The sequence below is a fragment of the Schistocerca americana genome, chromosome X (genome assembly GCF_021461395.2).
Source record: "Schistocerca americana isolate TAMUIC-IGC-003095 chromosome X, iqSchAmer2.1, whole genome shotgun sequence".
NCBI lineage: Eukaryota > Metazoa > Arthropoda > Insecta > Orthoptera > Acrididae > Schistocerca > Schistocerca americana.
The window spans coordinates 922,948,527-922,973,448 of NC_060130.1; the positions used below are offsets into that span (position 1 = coordinate 922,948,527).

The 24,922-nt window shown below is 43.2% G+C and overlaps 1 protein-coding gene across 1 annotated transcript in view; it reads left to right on the top strand.

Moving 5' to 3' along the window:
* LOC124556400 overlaps positions 1 to 24,922 on the top strand; it is a 720,172-nt gene that overhangs the window by 682,473 nt on the left and 12,777 nt on the right. The gene's annotated exons all lie outside the window — the stretch shown is intronic.

The following is a 24,922-nucleotide window of genomic DNA, read 5'->3' on the forward strand; positions in this document are numbered from 1 at the left end:
CTGCATATTTACCCAATTTATGTAACTGCCTTAGATTTCCCTGTTTCGTAAGCTCCACTTTTTTTTCTTTTTGCTTCTTTGCTTTTGCATGTCTGTTACAGCTCAAGTGACCCATTAACTACAAAGGCATTTTATAGTATTCTTTACATTCCCACTTGATTTCGAGGCTAAAGGCTGTATATCCTTTCCTTGAGATGAAATGAAGCTCACAACTAACTGTTAGGCAGATTTCAGGTTTCTTTCGTACCTGAGTGATGAACTTCCTTAGGTTAGTTCGAGTTTCATTAAAAATACTACGTAGTGTGGGCCTCTAATACTTCATGTCGTTTGGGATCACATAACTTCTTATCTTGAAACCTTGCAACAAACTGACGCAGCAAACGTTTCTTTTGTTCAGTTAATTTCAAACTCTTGGTTTAAATTTATGTATGTACTGTCGCTCACAAAATAATTACACATATTTTCGAAACAATTCCTAGTTTACGATTCGGAAGCCCTTTCTACAAGACATTTCACAGTTAAAAAGAAGCTATATCTGTATTATTGCTCCTTTTCTTTCAGTGCCTGTGTTTCTAGACGAAACAGCTGCCGTATTACTATATCCCCAAAAACGTTCCATAATTTTCTGTTAGTGGCAGATACGACAGCAGATAATTGAAATAAGTTTTCGGTAAGGTGAAAATTGCAGCTTTCGTCACGTCCTCGCCTTTATTATCTGCCTAGCTCTTTCACCATCTACTTCCCCCAGAATATCATTGTTTAATGAATCCCGCTTTAATATTTGAGCATGTGTATGATTTATCCTTTCTGTAAGTGTTATGCATGTAATTGTTCCCTTTATACACCTCTCATGGCTGTATCTGACAACTATATTCCGCAAAACTACGGAACGACAAATGTGTGTAACTTTCAGATCTGGAACCGAGCTATGAATGTACACAATACTGCTACCTCCAAATTTTTTTCAACAAATACGTCGCCTTTCCTTAACTACAGAGATTTATTCATCTCCATTGTTAGGTAAAATTTTTGTCTATTTAAGGTTATGAGGGCTTGCGTTTGATTCATCAGCTTTCAGTATCAATACACTTATGATTTGTACGTTATATAAAAAAGGATTGGTCTAAGAGGTAAAACTGTGCCACAAACCAACGCAGCCATTTTTGTAAGAGAATCAGTGTGTGTAGCGTAACAGAGCTGCCACCTCTAAGCGGAACATCGATTCTAGCCTAGGTGGGCATTTGCTCATTCCGAGTTTGGATGACAGATACCGCTAATCATTCTATGCTACTTCAACCTTATGTCAGAGTTTGTCAATGGTAGTGGCTGGCGAGTGGGGAAGTGCTGGTCGTCCGATGTTTTCGTGGATGAGAGGTCTGAACAATGTACTGGCCAGTGCAACTGTCGTAAATCGCTGTCTCGACGTAGGTCAGGAGGGCACGGGAAACATGTGGTCTTGAATTGTCTTGTTGAAAGATAACACCACGAAGATCTTGAAGGTAGGGACACTGGTCTTAGCATATCAGAACTTTAAGGTCAGCTTTCCAAATTAACAGCTATGCGAACCAGAGGGGATCATGCTGCGTACCTAGTGGCTACCATAACCTTCACACAAGGTGCTGCGCCAATATGACGATGACGAAGCAGCCTGGAGACATTAGTTCTCCTCGAAGTCTCCACTCATGGTTATGTCAAAGTCTGTAGTCGGAACGGGTACTAATCTGGAAAGATGACATGGTGCCTTTCCTGCGTCCTGCGATGTCATTGCATGTATCACTGTCGACTCGTCTCTCATTGCTACTGTCAAGCGAAAATGTAAAAATGGTCGCCATTCCAATAGTTCTTTACTCTCCAGACACCATCACATTATTTGTGTGAATACTTGTTTTCCAGCAAACAAGCACTTTTACTGACTCAAGGTAAGATTCAGTATAACGTTGAGTATGGTCACCTAGAACCAATCGATTCTAGAGGGTATTAGGAGTACAAGTGCAGATATTTCTACTGATGACCAAGGACAGTGTACTGAAAAACATTACTTCATATTTTACTTTATTTGCAGACTAAAAATTATAGCTCTTACGAGTAGTGCATCTTTATGTTGGTTAGTACCCCTAGGCACACATGTTACAAGCAAGCTATTAATGTTTAGTTTCCCCTGGGCAGCGGTCAGGTATTGAAGTGTGCACGAATAGACGCAAAAGGGATAGTCTATACTGACCGGTGCAGTCCTCTTCGCGGCACCGTTACGACCATGCAGGAAACATCAGGTAGTAAATTTTGTGATGTGGTTGTGTGAAGACTGTTAAACGTAGGGAAAAGCAACTAACACACTAAAGTGGGTATGTACGAGCATTAAGGTACCATTGATCACAATATCTGTACCTGTACCCCTAGCACCTTGTATATTCACGTGACAGTCGTGGTATCACGACCCATGCTAGTAGCAACATCATGGAACCATGAATTGCAGTCTTGATATGCCATGATCCTGCACTGTCGAACTCTCCTACACGTGGTGGTAAACGTTTCTTCTTCTTGCATGAGACATAACACAATCTTCTCATAAACATTCAGTATTGAAATGCTATTTCCTGAATGAGAAACCCACTAACAAATCTTTCCTTACGTAAACGGATTACTTCTAGCTGCGTTGTATCAATTTGAAGTTTGTTGCTAGCCGTTATCATGATGTTGCTACGACGGGCGTTCAATAAGTAATGCAATACTTTTTTTCCATTGCCAGTTTCGGTTTGAAAACTGCGAAATGTTGCAAAAATGCGAAATTTGTTGTGGGACATAGTGGAATATTCCTGCTTCACCCCCTACAGTTTTATGAAGTTCCGACAGATGGCAGCGCTATACATAGCATTCAGAATGGCGTCTTGTAACGGTGTTCTGTGGAGGTCTAATGGCGAGTGGGATGAGCACCATCTCTTTTATTTGTTTATTTGTTTACTATTATTATTATTATTATTACTATTATTGTAATTTATTGTCGTTTCTATATGCTCCCGCACGGCTGTCAACGATCGTTGTATTGGCCGCCATAAGACAGTGTTTTGATCAATCCCGATCCTCCTGTGTAACTGCCGGCAGAACGAAACTTTCTGGTCCTTCTTCTGACCCCACCCCAGACGGCGTTCCTTTTTTATAGGAGTAATGACCTCTCATTCACCAAGCATTTCCCGCCTGATCGCAAATCCTCAGCATTCGTTTGGAACGGCTAACGCAATAATTCTGAATACAATAATTCTGCATTCTGGATATTTGCTTTAATAGTTTACAATGACGCTGCCCAGTACTCAGAATTAATGTTATTTAAAATGACACCTTCCGTAGAAGCCAAAGAACTTAAATAAATGTTTAGGTGTGAAAACTACTTACCAGTAGTAGGTTTAGGAACAGTACTGACACCATCTACTTTAAACAGCACAATTTCGCTGGATAAGTAGAAACGCTGACAAACTTTTTCAAGTCTGGAGCCACATACAAGCATACAAACAGGTAATAACCCAGCTACTACCTTAAAGATGAAGTAGAAAGTACTCCAGTGATCACGTTACTCGAAATAGTAGCCGTTAAAGAATTTCTTTTAGTTTTATAGACTCAATACAATAACATAATTTTTGTTCAATTCAAACTATTCTAGAGAAATTGTAATTCGACAGATTTTTTTGTCAGTTACAAAATAAAAAATAATAACTGAATAAAGTGACACACTAGCTGTCGATTCACTGGGACTAGACTATTTCTCCCAAAGCTGATGGATCCGGAGCCGCGCGACTGCTACGGTCGCAGGTTCGAATCCTGCCTCGGGCATGGATGTGTGTGATGTCCTTAGGTTAGTTAGGTTTAAGTAGTTCTAAGTTCTAGGGGACTGATGACCATAGATTTTAAGGCCCATAGTGCTCAGAGCCATTTGAACCATTTTTGAAAGCTGATGGATATTACTTATTTTATGGCGATCTCGATGACGCAGCACCCTCGGTGACAGCGACTACTGCATCCCAACTACCTCGTTGCCTTTGACGTCTGTCTAATCTGTTTATTTGGAAGGCGCCTTAACATGAGTTTGGAATCTTATTACCAAGTGGCAAAACCGTGAGCGGGTCGGCAGTACTTTTTGTAATCAGTTCAAAAATGCATTCGATGTCCAGTCAACAGCTGTATTAACTCAGTTGGACAGTCCCTCGTGGATACACAAAACAATATCCATCGAACGTGGTGTTGAAGCCAACCGCGGTTAGATCTCACGGAGTTTCTTAGCGTGTTACAGGCTTCATACTATTGCCACTAGTTAGTTCATATGTTGCGTAGCAAGCGCGTAAACACTATTTTAGCTGGAACGTTCCATACGATGTATGAACTCGAAATCCATTTTCTAAAGTGAATACGCTTGAACATGCGCGCTCACGTTCGAATCACGACACGTACACAATATCTAACTGCTAAAAAAAGTTTGTACTCTGACGGCAACGCACTCGCGCTTACGACCCAACGCTCCTATCATTTATCACTGCTATCCCACCTCTGGCGTACCATTGTGCACCGTTCTACCTGCGTCGCTAGGCGAAAAGCCATGTGTTGGCTGTTCCATTTACCTTCCCTAACTGACTTCCAAGTTTTTTTCCGACTGGTATCGCTCTCGTAACGTACATTCTTTCTTACTAAGAGGAAATTTACACATCTTTACTACGTCTTTCTAATTTACATTTTGGGTTCCTTACGTCAGCTCCATTTTGATATCAAACACAACATTTACAATAAACATTCAAATCAGCCACCTCGCTGTCTCCACGAATCATTAGGTACCCACAGAGGAAACAGCAGTGCTTAGTATATATGCCACAACTTCACACAAAACATAAACATCGAAAATAAATCAGAATTTTTTTTCACTGTATTCAGCGTAATTGTTACTCTCTGACAAAATTTTCTGTATTTTTTTCCAGTTAGTTCTACATATACCGTCTCTCTTAGCACCAGAAGCTTTTTTTCATGATAATTTCATGTCGCTCAATGGGCTGGTGCAAATCTTATTAATTGCAAGCTACTTCGGCGACTTTTGTGTCCCAACCCTGCCCCAGTTATCCAACTGGGGAAAGGGGACATACTGTTTAGGAAATTTGTTTTAAATTCCTATGGGACCAAACTGCTGAGGTCATCGGTCCCTAGGCTTACACATTACTTAATCTAACTTAAACTAACTAACGTCAACACGCACACCCACGCCAGCGTGAGGACTCGAACCTGCGTCTAGGGGAGGGGGGGGGGGGGGAGGGGGGGGGGCTGCGCGAACCGTGCGCCATAGACGAGGCGGCTACATACTGTTTAACCACATGTCATTTCTGACGAATCTCCACATCATTGAGAGGCGAATGCTAGATCAAAGGCAGGCTGAAAAATCCTTGGTCCGACCGGGCTTCTAAAAACGAGAATTTTCTTGTGTAACTATTATTATCGGCGTCATCATGGTTGTCATTTTTATTTACATTCTATCTGCCACTGGATAAAAGTATCCTGCCAACAACTGGACATGTAAGTAGCTAGCTGGTCGTCTAGGTCATTTTTTATCCAAGTGTCCAATAAAATATTTTCTTAACCTATTTTATTTCAATTTTTGATGCTAGGTGTCCCCCTACTTTACACAACCACTTAACGTCGCGATCCACTTAACAAAATGTGGAAACGGTAATAACTTGTGCACTGAAAGGTGTCCATGCAAAGCTGTGACATGTAAAATAGTGATACGGACAAAAGACATTTAACAATTATTTCTCAACACAAACTACCCTGCAACAACCTTACAAGCTTTTCAGTTTGTTTCCGTCCATCCTCTATGCGGGGCAAAATGTTATGTAACTTCACTATTCTTGGAACGTACGTTCTCAGAATTTCAACAGTAAATCTCTTCTTGATCAACTCCGCTTTTCATATAGTGTCTGCTTCTGGGGTTCGAAAAGTTTATTCATTTTTCTCTCGTGCCTACGAAACGAACCAGTGTGAAAACGATCTCGTCTCTCGTATTTCTTATTACCAGCTGGTCATGATCCTTGACTGGCCAAAACTGTCTAAGAAACAGTCACCTAGATCTTTTGTAAGTCCATTCCTTCTTTTACGAACTTCATTTTCTTGGATTCTTCCAATTATGTTTAGTCTGGATTCTTTCATCCTTACAGCTAGTTCGATTTGGGCACCCAACTTACAATGAGGTAACAAAAGTCGTGGGATACCTCCTAACATCGTATCTGACCTCCTTTGGCGTCGACTCAAAAAGAAATATTGCCTCTAAAGCCGTCCACAACTGAGAAAGTTTTGCCGATGCAGGATGTTGTGCATGAACTGACCTCTCTTGATTAGGTCCAATAAATGTTCGATGGGATTCATGTCGGTCGATCTGGGTTGCCAAATCATTCACTCTAATTGTCCAGAACTTTTTTGAAACTAATCGCGAACAACTATGGAGTAGTGATAAGGCATCGTTGTCTGGGAACATGAAGTCCATGAATGGCTTCAAATGGTCTCCATGTAGACGAACATAACCATTTCCAGTCAATTATCGATTCAGTTGGGCCAGAGAATCCAGTCTGTTCCATGTGAACACAGCCCACACCATTATGGAGCCACCACCAGCTTCGACCGAGCCTTGTTGACAATTTGGGTCCTATGGCTTCGTGGAGACCGAGGCAAACTTGAACGCTACCATCAGCTCTAACGAACTGAAATCGAGACACATCCGACCAGGCCACGGTTTTCCAGTCGTCTAGAATCCAATCGATATGGCCTCGAGCCCAGGAGAGGCGCTGCAGGCGATCTCGTGTATTATAACGGCTCTTGAGTCGGTCGGCTGCCGCCATAGCTCATAGCGCAAAATTTGGCCGCGGTATCCTAACGGATGCGTTCGTCGTACGTCCCGCATTGATTTCTGCGGTTGTTTCACGCACTGACAACTTTACGCAAACGCCACTGCTCTCGATCGTTAAGCGAATGCCGTCTGCCATTGAGTTGTCCGTGCTGAGAGGTAACGCCTGAAATTTGGTATTCTCAGCACGCTCTTGCCACTGTGTACTCAAAATATTTCATTCCCTAACGATTTCCAAAATGCTACGTCCCAGCCGTCTAGCTCCAACAACCATTCCGTGTTCAGAGTCTGTTAATTCCAGTCGTCCGTCCATAATCACCTCGGAAACATTTCACATGGATCACCTGAGTCCAAATGCCAGCTCAGCCAATGCACTGTCCTTTTATACTGTGTGTACACGATACTGTCGCCACCTGTAAATATGCATATCCTTTCCGCTGACCAGTCATCTGTAGGGCTGTCAAACAACAATCGAAATTTCCTAATGTTTAAGCGAAATATATTATATTTGTTTATGTTCGGGGTGAAGTCTTCTTGTCCTTATATCAAGTGTTAATCCTTTGCAGGTTCTCCTGAATTTCACTACTGTTTTATGGCATTGCTTTATCCCTGTCTACAACATCATCTACGAACAGCCCTAGGTTATTTGTACGTAGACTCGTCGGAGAAAACATTAGTCACACCCGTAATAGAGCACTCTGGTTGATTTGAAACGCTGTATATAGTGCAGCACAGGCACCAAGAAAGCATCGCTGATGTAAGTCATGGCAGTGAGGTGGTGTGTCTGTGCTAGTTGGTAATATCGTATCAACACAGTAATCTTTGTCGACGAGGAGGCGTAGAAGAGTTGTTTGGACGTGCGATGTCTAACGTGTCTACAAGAACTGGTGTACCACTCGTAGCCACGTAACACCACACTAGACCTAGCCGACTGATGACCACAGAAGTTAAGTCCCATAGTGCTCAGAGCCAACTAGACCCAACCGATAGGAACCAGAGACGAGTGCTACACCTTGTCGCTGTCGATGTTAACAAATTTCTCTTGTTCGGAATTACTTTTCTTACGATAGTCACTCTGCAATTTATATCCTCTTTACTTCCGCGATCATTAATTATTTTGCTACCCAAATTTCACAAATCATTTCCCTCATTTAGTGTCTCATCTCCTTATATAATTCCCACAGAAATACCTGATTCAGTTCGACTACACATAATATCCCTTGTTTTACTTTTCTAGATGTTCATCTTATAGCCTCTCTTCAAGACACTATCAACTCGTCTTCCAAGTTCTTTGACGTCTCTGACAAATCTGTAACGTCATCACCAAACCTTGAAGTTTTTCTTCTTCGTGATCATTAATCCCTTTTCCGAAAGGCTCCTTAGTTTCCTTTAATCGTTACTGTTTGTACGGATTGAATAACTTTTGGGATAGGCTAAAATCCTTCCGCCCTTGCATGCCCTTTTTCTCTTGTAACTACAACCTGTTTCTGCTCAAGTTGTAGGTAGCCTTTCGCTCCTCGTGTTTTATCCTTGATAACTTCAGAATGCTTGGACAGATGCATCAAACCAATCTTTGGACTGAAGATCGCAGCAACAACATTAACTTCAGAATTCCAAGAGTATATTCCAGTCAACAATGTCAAAACCTTTTTATAACAGTACAACTGCTTTTAATATGGGTTCTCTTTTCTTCGGCATTATTAAAGCAATGGTTCGGCTAGCTTCATAGCTGTCAGCATGTGTCTTCTTTCGCATTGGAAGTATTACATCCTTCTTTAAATCTGAAAGTATTTCGCCTTTTCTCGTGTACCCCACGTAACAGGTAGAACAGATTTGTTATGGGTGGTCTTTCCAAGCTCCGAATAATTATAAGGGGATTCCTTCTACTCCAGGTGCCTCGTTTCGACTAAGCTCTCTCAGTGCTCTGTAAAATACTTCCCGCAGTATCATTTCCCTCATCTCATCATCTTTCACTTTTTCTTCCCTTTCCGTAATGTTGCCTCCAAGAGCTTTAACTTTCCTATATCCGTGCATTGTTCTGCAGCTTTATATTTCTCTTCTACTCATTCTTGCTTTGATATGTTGCAGCCTCTGTCAGTTTTATTTTTAAGACGTCGGTATTCCCTGTCCTACTTCTCTTGCTGCATTTTTACAGTTTCTCCTTTCATCAAATAAATTTCATATCTCGTGTACGATTCAAGGATTTCTGCTGTGTCACTGTTTCAAATTTCAAAACTAAACATTCGTCTTCAATTGTATTTCTCTTGCCTATTCTAATCAGTCGTTACCTAATGCTCCCTTTGAATCCTTTAACAGCCATATATTATGCACAGCCCATCTTCTTAATTTTATATGTTTCTGTCATTTCTCCAGTTTTAATTTGCAGTTCACAACAAATGTATAACAGGCCGCACCTACTCCTTGCGGATATTTTGCAGTTTCTAATCTCGTTTCTAAATCTCTGTCTTACCATTATGTAATCGTTCTGAAACCTTCCGTTGTCTCCATATCCCTTCCTCGAACAAAACCTTTTTTCAAGGTTTTCTTAAATTGTGGTCTCTGGAAAAATTCTACCAGTCGGCTGTCACTTTCACTCCTTTCCCTCTGTCCATGTCTATTACTATTTTTGTTTCTTAAACGTTAATGATTTTTATATAAAATTCTTTAATAGTCTAGATCGCAATATTCTTGTAGTCACCGATGACATCGTCGACTGAGAAATCGGCCAACTTCAGATCTATTAATGAAATGAGTGCAGTGTCTGATCACGCAATATGTCTCCACCCAATCTTGTGATCAGACACTGCACTCATTTTATTAACTGATCTGAAAATAACTGATTCCTCAGCTGAAACTAGTCATCATTGATTGATAAATATTTCGGTCTGGACTGTTAAAGTATCTTATATAAATATCTTTAACGTTTAATATTTTCATAGATCGCTTGTCTCCACCCTGACTATGTCAGGAAATAGCATTTTTATTTTTCATCCTGTGCCTATTTTCGTATTCCAGTCTCCCGTCACAATTAAATTTTCATCTCCCTTAAATTTCTACATGATTTATTGCGCCTTATCATATAATTTTTTCTCTCTCTTCTTGATCTACAGAGACAATTAGCACATAACTTGTATCTGGTGGGCCATGCTCTTGTGCTAGGGTGATATTTTCACTGTGCTGTTGATAGTATTTTACCCGCATACCTATCTTGACGTCCTATGTCAGGCACACTCCTGCAGTACTAGTATTTCCATTTGTGTTGATAATCCTATACTCTACTGACCAGAAATTATGTTCTTCCTGACATGGCACATTACTAAACCCCACTATATCTAACTTCAACCTATCCATTCCCCCCTTCAGTTCTCCAACTTGGCTACCTAATTAAGGAATCTAGCACTCCAGGCTCCGATACTCAGATCTCCCTTTATTTTCAGTTATCAGCATCTTCCTGAGTGGTACCCATTCGGAGATCCCAATGGGGGATGTTTTACCTCCGAAATATGTTACACTGGAGTATGCTATCATAATAAACCGCACAGTAGAGATGCATGTCCTCGGGAAATCAAAAGACTACAGTTTTCCCTAGTTTTTAGCAATACCAGCGTTATGTACGTATGTATTCAGGTATGTAGGCTAACGTTACATGAACAGATGAATCTCTCATGTAGGCTGTTGCCCCTGTAACTAGAGAAAAAGTTGTTCCTTCTCTATAAGAACCATATATCAGTCTGGTCTCTTCACAAATATCCCTCCCTTGTGATTGCACCACGAAATGGCTATATGTGTCGTTCGTAGCATAAATCAGCGGAAGCCCTCTACATTGCTTCGTTATACCGACTGCATGACTCGAAGCAGCACTTCGCACTCCTTCTCCAAAACATCAAAGGCTGTAATTTAAATCACTTGCTGTGATGACTAATATCTGTCACGTCAGTGATATAAATGTTCTACAGTTCGCTTATTAGAACCATCATCGCATTACCATAATAAGGTCCAGCATTTAGTAACCTCTACAGCGTCCAATTAGTTACCTGTAAATCACGATGACGAACACCACCTACTGCCTCTACCACACTAGGATTTACAGAAATTCACTAAGAAGATTTTAAAGTTTTTTGGAACATTGTTCCAGGAAAAAGAGGTCTATTAATAATATAACTTATTTAGTAAATAATGTCGTGGTCACATCCACCACGACTCTGTTTACTAAACAAGTTACAGGTTTTAAAGCGTATCTCACTAGCCCCATCACCACGGAAATTTCTAACGGAATATGTGCCAGTTGAAGGCTCTTTAAGTTGTCTTAGACGCTGTCGTCACAAGTCACCTATGCAGTTGTCAACAACCTTGCTTCGTTGAACACATCAGTTCTCGTCAGTTCATCGAAGTTAAGCAACGTCGAACGCGGCCATTTCTTGGACTACCCGTCCAAGAAATGGCCGCCTAGGTGCGCCACGTGCTGTTCGCAGGTTTCCCTTTGCTTTTACCGCAACGGATGAAAGGGGTAACGGCGTAAAGTTCCCTATCACCAGAGTATGCTCCAATGTCCTGGATTAAATTCCAGATCTCTTTGCAGTGGCATTTGAAGTGAGGACATGTGAGGCTGTTTATGGCGATCCGTCCGTCGGATGGAGACGTTCAGCTCTGCGTCCCCCTTAGTGTTATTGGAGAGTAGTAGTCTTTGTGCCGGCACGGGGTTTCATCATCTCCCTTCTTTCAACATCATTCAACACAAACATGACTCCATACTACATACACCCGATACAGTCATCTAAATTATTAGATACTCTTAAAACACACAACTCTTACTCTTCGCAAAGTGAAAAGTGCTATTGTGCTCGAAGTACAGAAAAACGACTCGAATTAGGCGGTTGAATCTGCCCTTGGGGGTCTCTCAGCCAACAATTCCATATGACGTTACTTTATACCAATACATTATAGCAACTGTAGTCTGAGTCTTCACACAGTCTTTCAAATTTGGCTTTACCAGTGACGAAGCCGTTAATACGTTAAGAGTTCTTCAATTCTGAAGAGAAGCTTGCTAGGGTAGCACCACAGTCATCTCATAAGTGAAAAATGTGGAGGCGTGTCACCATCCAGAGCAGCTCATGTTGGGATTTGAAATATAAATAAAGGTTTCAGAATCCTAAGTGATTCGTCTTGCCCAATAGTCCTTATATTTTGTTACCATCATTCTCAATACTACAGACTTCATGTGACAGACTTGCGTACATATGTATTAAGACTTACTTTTATATTAAGTGCTGCTAACTAAACGAAAAACTTTGAAAAGTAATGTTCGGTTTGGTACCATGTGAGACAAAACTAGAGACGATAACTGCACTGCTTCGATACTTTATCAGATGCGATGAACAGATAAACTACTTACTACTCATATAGCATATGATATCTCACCCAACACTTTTACCAATCTAATAACCTAAATATTGGTAGCAGAAAAAAATCCATATCCGAACTGTTACCTTTTTGGTTTAATATACGTCTCGTTGCTCAGTCACAAGTTCGAGGGAGGATGGAAATCACACAGTTTTACGTGAAGATCTTAAAGCACGATATCCACTGTGTGTAAACGCTGTACACTTTGGAAGACATTTCATTCTTTCTACATTTTAGAGATTTACCGCTATCAAACTAAACTTTGAAGGCAGGTAGTAGTAATTTTGGTAGGAATGGGAGTTTCTAGCGCAGCAGAAGAAATTATCTATACAGATAGGATGGACTTTATTAGTAAGATAAGGCGTAGGTGCCATCACGTTTATCACCCACTCACCCAAATGTAGTATGAAGGGCATCGCCCGTACATATCAAAGCCACTCTGTGAGATATTAATTGCACTTTCTGTTTGTTCCTTGGATTGAGGCACGCCAAGCGTAGCAACTGCCGCTGATACCTCTCCGATATGGTCCCCACATATAACTCAATACTGCTTTTCGTTTAGTAGAGGTTTTGACGGTCAGTTCTTCCTGAACAAGTAGTCACCGCTTTTGTGTTGTTGGACTGCTGCCAAAACTACGTGATGGTCTTTGTCAGATCATAGTTTCTATCCTCGTCGCTTCTAGTAGCAAACTCATTGTTTTTTTTTTAAAAAAAAAGTTCGGTGTTTTCAGACATTTTTCCAAATTTAAAGAAAAGGTTTCCGAAGTTGGAGATGAAACGTTGGAATGCCCTCGGCCACCGTCTTTATATTTGACACTATGCATGTCCTATCTTTGTTAAATTTTTATGAGGCCACAACCGACATGTCAATAGTAATGTGTTATTACGCACAAACTCTTCGGCACAAAAGTATTGTGTTGTTAGCGCCCATGAGTTTCGTTTACTACATGAAAGTAAAAGTCTCAAAGCACACCAACAAACTGATTTAAATGACCTGGAAATTACAGAAAAAATTATTGCAAATGATTTGTTTAAAACAATTATTTGTTAATGTTTACAATAATTTATATATCTGGTAGCACAAACCTTACTGAATTATGTTACAAGAGCAACATTTGATAAATAAAGGCAAACTTGCTGAATCGTTATGAAATGATGCAGATTGTCCTCCCTAAACTGAGACACGATCTATTAGCAACACAGTCTGTAGCACAACTGCATGCATATTTTTATTTAATGCACAGCGTTTGTCATACTTTGCAGAACTTCACACCGAACATAAGCGCTATTAATTCAGGCACAAACAAACAGTGGTCAGGCTGGGTTGGCGATACATAGGCAGCAGAACCATCTCGTTCTCCCCTCTTCCTATTTCCCATTTAGCTTATGAAAGACTATCTCCAAGTGATATGATGCACGTCTCATTGACGGCCGTGTCATCTCCTGCCAAATGACATCATGAGGAAGTGGTGTGGAATGTTCAAGGTTTTCACACCGGTCACCCAATCGTTGTCAGCTTTCCAGGCCTTGGAGTCGCTAATCCTCATTCAACTAGCTAATAAACTGGCGTCATAAGGCTGTGTGCACCCCGTTCCAGCCCTCTTACGAAGGAAAAATTCCTGACAGTGCTGAGAATCGAACACAGGTCCTCCGCATGGGGATCAGACGGCCTGACCAACAGCAACGGAGATAGACACTGTCCAACATTTGGCAATATTTGTTCATAATATTTGTCGAAGAATTTCTCATGATTGTTTATTGGTTATATTTGTCTCAATCTGCCAGCTGGCCAAATGGAGCTACACACAGAGGCTCCTTTCAAACTCTGTCAGGTGCTGCTGGCGCCGCCTTACATAAATACACAGCACCTCCGGATTCATGGTGATCACATAACATCCGACGCCGTTCACGCCTCTTATATATTCCATAAGGGCTGATAGTAACATTAAACATGAAAATCGCTACTTCACACTGGTCGTCATTCTACCTATCACAGAGAATTGTAAGTCTAATCGTTTACATACCAGCCGACAGGCACGAAGTTCACTAACATCTGACCGTATCTAGTGAGTGCTTCGCCTTTTTATCAGGTTGTGTGAATCACAAGGCTAGGACATTGGTGACAGCGTATATATTGCCGTAAGGGACTCTATTCTGAGGTATCTAGTGAAGTTACTACAGATCCAGAATATGAAATAGTCTTGGTAAAGGAAAGTGTCAAATGTGGGCCAAGCATAATAAATGGATGTTTTATAGCCCTTCACCGTCAGGAGCTCTAATGCCAGGCCCTGATCATACCACACTGCGGTGCAAGAGTCGTGCGGTAGCGGAATGTAGTACATACACAGATGGCGGTCGTATGGCATACACAAGGCATAAAAGAGCAATGCACCGAGAATACAAAATTTCAAGAATTAGCTCTCACCACGGACAACGCAATGGCCGATGGCTTTCACTTAAAGACCGAGAGCTACGGTGTTTGCGTAGACTTTACTAACAGATTTGGTGGTAAGTTCCTATGGGATCAAACTGCTGAGGTCATCGGTCCCTAGGCGTAAAAACTACTTAATCTAACTTAAACTAACTTAACCTAAGGACAACACACACGCCCATGCCTGAGGGAGCGACGGGTGGAGCGCGCGAACCTTGGCGAGGCTACCCCGCGCGGCTGCTGACAGAGAAGCAACACTGTTTGACATGATCGCAGAAATCAATGTGGGACATACGAACAACGTATCCGTTTTGACAGTGCGGCGAGGTCTCCTGTTAATGGGCTGAAGCAGCAGACGACCGACGCGAGTGCCTTTGCTAACAGCACGACATCGCCTGCAAACGCCTCTCCTGGACTCGTGACCTTATCGGTTGGACACTAGACGAATGGGAAACCGTGGCCTAGTCAGATGAGCCCCGATTTCAGTTGGTAAGATCTGATGGTAGAGTCTGAGTGCGGGGCAGATCGCACGAAGCCATTGACCTGGGTTGCCAACAAGACACTGTGCAAGTTGGTGGTGGCCCCATAACAGTGTGGGCTGTGGTTACATGGAATGTACTGGGTCCTCTGGTCCTACAAAACCAATCATTGACTGGGAATAGTTATGTTCGGCTGTTTGGAGACCATTTTCATCCATTTGTGGACTTAATGATCTCAGACAACAATGTCGTATCACCGGGTCTCAATTTTTCGCCATTGGTTTGGAGAACATTCTGGACAATTCGAGCGAATGGTTTGGCCACCCAGATCACCTGAATTGAATCCCATCGAACATTTATGAGACATAATCGAGAGGTAATCTCGTGCACAAAATCCTGCACCAGCAACACTTTCGCAATTATGGACGGCTATAGAAGCAGCGTGGCTCAGTATTTCTGCAGGGACTTCCAACGAATTGTTGAGTCAATGCGGCGTCGATTCCTCCACTACGCCGGGCAAACGGAGGACCGATACGACATTAAGAGGTATCTCATGACTTTTGTTTCCTCGTGGTATTGTAATAGACTGAGATTTCAACTTACTGACTGGGCTGCGATGTTGAAAGTACTAAAATTTCAACTTGCCATCTATAGAATGGGAGAGTGACGCAGTTAAAACTGGCGCCAGAGAAAAGGATTCTTGTGAGATTTTATGAATGTCTTGTCTAAAAATTACTTATGCACATAGCTACGAAACGAGCGCGTGAGGGCTGTGTCATAAATCTCCTAATAACTAACAAACGCGACCTTCTCGAATCGGTTAAGGTGGAGGAGAGAATCAGTGATCATAACGCCTTTATAGCATCTGTGACTACGGGTATTACGAGGAATGTTAGAAAAAGATAGGAAAAAATTTTTGGTGAGCAAGAGTGACACGAGACGAACCGCAGAGTATCTAAAATAGTCAAAATAAAATATTCAGCTCTGACGACGAAAATGTGAAGCACGAATAGATAAAACTGAAAAACTTTGTACAACTTGCATTAGACTAGTTTGAGACGAGGAAGGTTGTGAGGGATGGCAAAGAGCCAATGTGGTTCAATAGCCGTCTTAGAAAGTAGCTACAAAAATAGAGCATCTCAAGTTGAAGCAAAGCCACAACCTGGCAGACAAACAGAGTCACAGTGAAGTGAAAATGAGAGTGAGGAGAGCGATGCGGGAAGTATTCAATGAATTTTAAAGTAAACTTTTGTCAAATGATCTGAATAAAACTTGTAAGAAGTTTTCGTCTGATGAAAAGACAATAAATGGATCTAAATCATCTGTTCAATCGTTCAGTGAACACAGTGGCACTGAAACAGAAGATGATAGACATAAGCCTTGAATATTATTGAATGTGGTCTTCCTAAACTATTTCAACCTGGAAACCCGTAACACTGTTCCTCGTTTCAGTCATCACACGAATATCGTAATGGCAGACGTTGAGGTAAACGATGGTGGAATAGAAAATCAACTGACACGACTCAACAGTGGAAAGGCCGAATGCATTACATTGGAGGCTCCGTGATGCTGTCCAAGGCCAGTGTTGTTGTCCATAGGAGAGTTGCAATGCCAGAAGACTAAAGCGAAATCCAGAACGGCCAGCAACGGATCCACGGTTGATGTGGGGACTACCAGTTGACCCTGAATATAAATAAATGTCACGTATTGCGAATAAATAGGCGAATAGATCCACTATTGTTCGATTACACTATAGGCGAAAAATCAACGGAAACTACAATGACCGCAATATACCTAGGATTAACCATCCGGGGCTACCTAAAGTGGAATGATCACATAAAAGAAATAGTAGGAGAAGGGAATGTCAAACTGAGACTAATTGAGCGAATCTTAAGGAAATGTAATTCATCCACGAAAGGAGTGGATGACAAAAATCTCATTCGACGGTTTATTGTGTACCGTTCGTCAGTCTGGGATCTTAACCAAGTAGGGTTAGTAGGAGAACTAGAGGAGATCCAATGAAAAGCGTCGCATTTCGTCACCGGATCGTTTACTCGGCTGGAGTGCGTTACGGGGATGCTCAACTAGCGCCAGTGACGTATGCTACAAGAGAAGCATTGGGCATCACTGAGAGTTTTATTGTTACTATTCCGAAATATAAGTCCCAAGACGAGACAAGATACATATTGCTTCCACCCAGGTAGATCTCGCGAAAGTATGACGACGACAAAATAAGAGGAATTGGATGTGATACGGAGCCGTACCAACAATCATTTTTCCCACGCGACGTTGGTGAATGGAACAGGTACCATTAGAAGTACCCTTCGCCACACACCATAAGATGGTTTGAGGAGATACGGATGCAGGCGAACTGCAAACCACGTAAATCAGAAGAGTGGGCGGATTTTGAGGCTTTATTCTCCCAGCTGCACCACCTCGCTAAATATTCTATGACGTTTTCGCTGTGATGGGGACATAAATCATGGTTTACAATTGTTTATTTACAAGAACAGTAACAACATATTCACACAAATAATCGGTTTTACCTGAAACTGTATATCTAAAAAAAACAAAGTGTTTCAATGTTTTTAAATATTTAACTATTTAATCTAACATACTATAAATGGTTGTACGTATACACTATGTGATCAAAAGTATCCGGACACCTGGCTGACAATGACTTTAAGTTCGTGGCGCCTTCCATCGGTAAAGCTGGAATTCAGTATGGTGTTGGCCCACCCTTAGCCTTGATGACAGCTTCTATTGTCACAGGCATACGTTCAATCAGGTGATCGAAGGTTTCCTGGGCAATGGTAGTCCATTCTACACGGAGTGCTGCACTGAGGAGAAGTATTGATGTCGGTCGGTGAGGCCTGGTACGAAGTCGGTGTTCCAAAACATCCCAAAGCTGTTCCATAGGATTCAGGTCAGGACAGGGATGTTATTGTCGTGTAACCACTCCGTCACAGGCCGTGCATTATGAACAGGTGCTCGATCATGTTGAAAGATGCAGTCGCCATCCCCGAATCGCTCTTCAATAGTGTGAAGCAAGAAGGTGCTTAGAACATCAGTGTAGGACTGTGCTGTGATAGTGCCACGCAAAACAACAAGGGGTACAAGCCCACTCCATGAAAATCCCGACCGCACTATAACACCACCGCCTCCGAATTTTTCTGTTGGCACTACACATGCTGGCAGATGACGTTCACCGGGCATTCGCCATACCCACACCCCGCCATCGGATCGCCACATTGTGTACCGTGATCCGTCACTCCAAAAAACCTGTTTCCACTGTTCAATCGTCCAATGTTTACACTCCTTACACCAAGCGAAGCGTCGTTTGGCATTTGCCGGCGTGATGTGTGGCTTATGAGCAGCCGCTCGACCATGAAATCCAAGTTTTCTCACCTCCCGCCTAACTGTCATAGTACTTGCAGTGGATCCTGATGCAGTTTGGAATACCTGTGTGATGGTCTGGATAGATGTCTGCGTATTATACATTACGACCCTCTTCAACTGTCGGCGTTCTCTGTCAGTCAGCAGACGATGTGTTTAAACGTGTGTGAAATCTTATGGGACTTAAATGCTAAGGTCATCAGTCCCTATCAGCAGACGAGGTCGGGCTGTACGCTTCCACGTTTCCATTGCACTATCATATCGGAAACAGTGGACTTAGGGATGTTTAGGAATGTGGAAATCTCGCGTACAGACGAATGACACAGGTGTCATCCAATCACCTGACCACGTTCGAAGTCCGTGAGTTCCGCGGAGCGCCCCATTCTGCTCTCTCACGATGTCTAATGACTACTGAGGTCGCTGATATGGAGTGCCTGGCAGTATGGCAGTAGGTGGCAGCACAATGCACCTAATATGTGGGCGTCCGGATACTTTTGGTCACATAGTGTGCATGTTTGTTTGCACGTTCCACATCTCCTTCTAAACCACTGGACCGATTTCAACCCAACTTGGTACACATATCACTTACTATCTTTAAATCATCGCTGTGGAGTAAGAACGACCTTCCTATGAAAGGGGTGGGTGTGGGGTGAAAAAGCAGAGCAGCCCACGATGCTCGAATACCCATACTTTAGTCATCAAGTATTTGAGAATGAGAGACTTGCAACAAATGTGACACATAATTACAAATCCTTAAGAATTGCTTTTTCGTTGATAATCCCCATAAAATGACGAAAAAAGTTTATCGCTTACTACATTTTCACTGTTCATGTGGTAAAACTGCCACATGAATCATGACGATTTAATTTATTACTTCTTTACTACTCTCTGTTTTCGTCACACACTTTGCAGACAGTATTCACATGTATCACTGAATGTAGCACAAAGATTGTATCATTGTGCGACACATAGACTAGGAGATATGACGTCATAAACACTGGGATGCGTGGAAAAGTGCTGCATCATGCAACACGTTTAATTTTTTTACTTCATTGCTATTAACTTCATTCGCAATAGTTTTCGCAGACAGCATCCACTTCTAGCGCAGACCGTACATACAAAACTATATCATTGTGCAACACAAAGTTGGGGAGACTTGACGTCAAATACTCAGATGCATGAAAAACTGCCGCATCATGCATGACGCTTTGATTTATTACTTCTTTATCGCTTACTCTATTTGCAACACAGTACGCAGACGCCATCCGCATATGTCTCTGAATGTGTCTAGTAAAATATATCATTGCACGACACATAGTAAAGAATATATGACACCATAAACACTGGGATGCGTGAAATACTGCCATATCATGCATGACGCTCTAATTTATTTCTTTTTTGCTTGTAACTCTATTCACACAACATTTCGCAAACAGTATCCACATACACCACTGGATGTACCTGCAAAATTATGTAGTTGTACAGGGCATAGTCCAGGGAATATGACATTGAGTAGCGTGAAAATGAAACGGCAGGGTGATATTCGTTGGAGGTGCAGCTCAAATGCGGGTACAAGTACATGTGAAATATGTGTAATATATTTGACATTAGCTTATGTTGTATAGTTACAATCTGGAGAAAAATACTGTGGGGGGAGGGGGGAGGGGTTGGGGGCTTAGAACCAACAGCCTTCTATTGGGCGAAGCATGATAACATGAAGGGAGAAGGGGGTAGGAGGAGATGGATGGACAGCTTGAGGGAAGAAGAGATGGGCACAGATAGTGGAGAGGAGGAGATGGACAAAGAGTGGAGATGGGGGAAATAGACAGAGTGAAGGAAGGGGGGGAGGTGGACAGAGACAGGGGGGAAAAAAGACAGGTAGGGAGAGAAGGGCATGAACAGACAGAGGGGGAGGAGGGAATGTACTGATGGAGAAGAGGAGGAGATGGTCAGAGAGAGTGGAGAGGAGGAGATGAAATTAGAGGGGAGAGGAGGAGGCGGACAGTGGGGTGGAGTAGATAGAGACAGGGGAGAGAAGCAGATTGACAGAGAACGTGGGAGGACGACATGGACAGAGAGAGGGGGTGCAGGAGATGTACAGAGACAGGGTGGAGGAGGACGTGGACAGAGAGAAGGAAGCAGGAGATGGACTAATAGAAGATTGAAATAAACATTGGTACATACCCAGGTAATGCGAGTTACTCAACTAGCACATAGTAAACGAAAGAAAAATGAGACGTTGCCATAGCATGATGAGAAGCAAGAAAGCAAATTGTTAATAAGTTTAAACACAAAGAACACCTCACATATACAGAATCTAACAGCACGCTGATGCAGTGTATGAGTCACAACATGAGCCACTTGCCCATGTATAGAGTTCAAACCCACGAAGTTGGAAGACAAACGCATAATAAGAAGAAAAATAAAGAAATAGGAAAAGAAAAATTGAGGAAGACACTCTTGAGCATTGGTGTTGGCTAATGTAACTCCTCTCGTAGCAAGAAGTCAACATTTGTAATATCAAGGGCGTACCCAGGATCTGAACTAGGGGGGGGGGGGGGGGGGGGGGGGCAGGTCATACTAGTCTCAGGAAACAAGGACTCGAGACAACATACAGTACTTCTTATTAAATAAAACAGTAAACCAGTGGAAAACTGCTTTTAATAAACATTTTAAATACAAGAATGCACTTGTACAATCCGAGAAAACATGCAGCATTTCTTATTAAACAAAACAGTAAACTAGTGAAAAACTGCGAATATCTTCTAGGGGTGGGGGGGGGGGGGGCAGCTGCCCTCCCCTGCCCCTCGCTGGGTACGCCCATGTGTAATATACTACATATCTCATCTACAGGTTATTAAAAAGAAGAGGATTGCACTTTTTGATGGACCAAAACAAGACAAAAATGTCGAGTAAACATGGGGTCTAAACTGCATACATTATGACTATGAGCACTTGTTCATCTTCGCTGTTGTCTAACACATATCTTCTACTGCGGGCACTGTGCTATTACGAACGACCTACAGAATGCAGTCGACAAATAAGGACAGATTTCTATGTTATTGTCCATGGATACAGCAGGCAGTGAACATCTGTTAGTGTTGTTACTGTAAACCGTATTTACGGTTTTGAGTTAGTGCAGTGCATACATTGGTTCCAATGGACCCAGTTTGTGTTTTGATCCGTGTGTGAAATACTTTTACATTGTATTTCTATCCTTGCACTTATCACCATAATGGAAGCCTGTTATTTAACAGGCGGAATAACAGAACTGATCTTCTGTTGTGGTCCGGCAAATGTAAGTAACCACTGAGCACGTAAATGCAGTGTAGCATCTGCATAGCAGTCGGCCGTCTTTCCAAGTGACTAGCAGACTTTGACTCCAGAGCTCCAATAACAGTGAACTTTGACAGACCACGCACTGTTCATACTCCTGTAGCGGAGGAGTGACTATTGAAAAACGCAGAAGAAGATCCCAGATTGTGTGCGTAGTATCTCAACATTTATTGGTATCAGATACCCTCTAGTCTCACTGATGTGGTGAACAGCTACTTTTCATAACAAAGATACCGTTAACAGACAAATCTGGTTTCATGTGAGATGGGATAGTCAGTTTTCATAACTGATATGTGTGGGCCTTGAAGAACCAAGGCATCAGCACGGACTTTCAGTTAGTGTGTGGACAGGAATTATTCTAGGTGGGCTAATGGGACCTTACATACTAGCAAACAGGTTGAATGCTGCCAGGCATCGTCAGTTTCTATCAAACAACTTTCCTGTCCTCGTAGAGGAGGTATTATTCAAGCAACGGCTGGAGACGTGGTTCATGCATGATGGAGGGGTAGCCCATTTTCTCCTAAATGTCCGTGAACACCCCACACAGACTTTAAATGGGCAGTGTGTTGGTTGGAGAGGTCCAGTACGTGGACCAGCTCCTTCTACCCCCCCCCCCCCCCCTCTCCCCGCGACCTTAATCCCTTAAATTATTTATTGTGGGGCACCAACAGCACAGTAACACTTTCGTGAGTTACTTGTCGACTAAGCAGTTCAGATACGCTCTGTAGCCCCCTGCTGTGCTCATTATTGGATATCTCCAGTCCCGCCACCTGTTTCCATTAGCAGCCAATAATGTGATTTCATGCTAGACAATATGTGGGGCGTCGAATGCAGTAAACATTGAAATTTCGCGATCTCGTACTCAAACTTTAGCAGCCTAGCGGTACGGATGTCCGGTATTTCTGGCTGCGAGGCGCACATGCTAGTTTGGTTTACCTCCTATGGCTGTTATTTGCGTGCCATCTTGCATTCCAGGTCAATGGCAAACAGATTCTGTAAATCAACACACCTTCTCACGTTCTTACACAAGACCAAAAGCGCTCGAGGTAGAGTGTTTTCTTCTTGATGTAATCAAAATCTCAGTGAACAATGTAATAGGCATCCACTTAATTATACTGAACAGCATGGTGCACATTAAAATCACCAACGACGCTACATGCGTTAGATCTTTCAGAACATGATGCAGAAACTCCATTTCTGCCACACCGACCATGAAGTCGGGCACAATTTCGGACATACCCAATCCCCAATGGCGTCCGCAAGACAGAACTCCAGGAATGGCATGTTCGATCAGCATGTCTTCAGTGTAGCATCACACAAATGCCAGCCTATAATGTGACGCCTGCACCACAACTGATGTCCCTGCCAGTCTACTATGTAATGGCTCTAGTTGTCCCCAAAGACTTTGCATGACCGTCTGGATCCTGTATCAGCGCCACCAACATAAATGTTGCACAGCCTCCACAGCAAGAAACTGCCATATCTCTAGTACCTTCCGCCGCGGAAGTCGAACACGCGGCTGAACAAATGGACGTGGTCAGCCCATAGAGGGCTCCGCCTCCGCGGCGGCTATTCCGCGCAGCGGGTCTCGCGCAGCGAAGGCGCCACCGCTAAGCCACGTGCAGACAGCGGCCAATAGCCGCTCCCTCCGGTTTCGTACATACGGACCCACTCTGCCCTAGTCAAGCCAGTAACACCGTCCCAGCAGACTGACAGGACATCAAACATGAAGTCAGGCCACATCGCACGCTCCGTCAGTTTGGAGGAATACCCTTCTGGCTTAGACTCCACCGACCCACAAGGGCTTATCTGTCCCTGTCAGGCAGCAGCAGCAGCTAGTCCAGCCAGTCTGGTACTCGCTCTGGATTTCGTTTCTGTCTCGGCGGTACTGCGTTCTGGTCGTTGCTCGTTGTTGACATTTGCCTGGCTCTGGTTCCGAGTGGATTTACGTTTGGTGTTTGGTGTTGTGGTTTCCACAAGCCTCCGTTGTTTATCTCTTCCTTGTTGTGTCGCTCATAGTCGGTCGTGGTCGGTTGTTGTCAGTTGTCGTAGGTCTGTCGTCCGACTCGTCCTGTGTTTACCCGGTGGTGCGTGCTCCACCGCCGGCGGCTTCCCCGCCTTGCGGCTCCGATCCGCAGCCCAAGGCGTTCCCGCCGTTGGTTGTGGTTACTACATTTGACGACGAGGTAAACGGAACATAGGAGTATGAAAGAGGAATTACTCACTCTCTTAGAGCAACAGCAGCAGCTCATGCGGCAGCAGCAGCAGCAGTTGGAGGTCTTACAGACCTCACTGCAGTTGCTCTCGGACAGAGTCAATAAGCGGGATTCCCTCCCACCTCTTTCCCCAGGTGCCCCGCTTTCAGACACATTCCCACGTCCGCCGTCGTTCCCACCGTTCAACGACGCAAAAGAGGATTGGGAAACGTTCCTGCATCGTCTGAAGCAACATTTCACGGCCTTTCAGGTGTCGGATGACTCTCTGCAGCGGTCGTTGTTCTTGTCTTGGGCCTCACCAGTCACGTTTTTCTTGCTCCGCGAGTTGGCACCGTTGGCCGACCCCGTGGCTCTCTCCTTTCACGAGATCTGTGTGTTGCTAATTAATTATTATTCCCAGCGATACCACGTGGTTGCGTCTCGCTTGGAATTCCATCAATACCACAAGCAGCCGGGTCAATCCTACCGTTCCTGGGTGACGGATTTGCAAGGCCTCAGCCGCAAATACAACTTCACGTGCACCAATCAGCAGTGCAAGGCGTCATATGCAGATTCGTTAATTCGGGATGTGGTCGTTCAACTGGCGCCCGATCCAAAGGTCCGCACTGTGGCGTTAAAGTTGGACAACCCCTCGTTGGAAGACATTCTGCGTATTGCCCATTCCTTCGAAATTGCTCAAGCGGTGAACGAACGTCTCATGGCGCGGCCCCAGGTGGCAGCGGTCGAGTCCACTTTCCGCTCCACTCCTTATCGCCGTCCACGGGGCGCAGTCTCCAGAGGGCACCGCCGTCGAGATTCC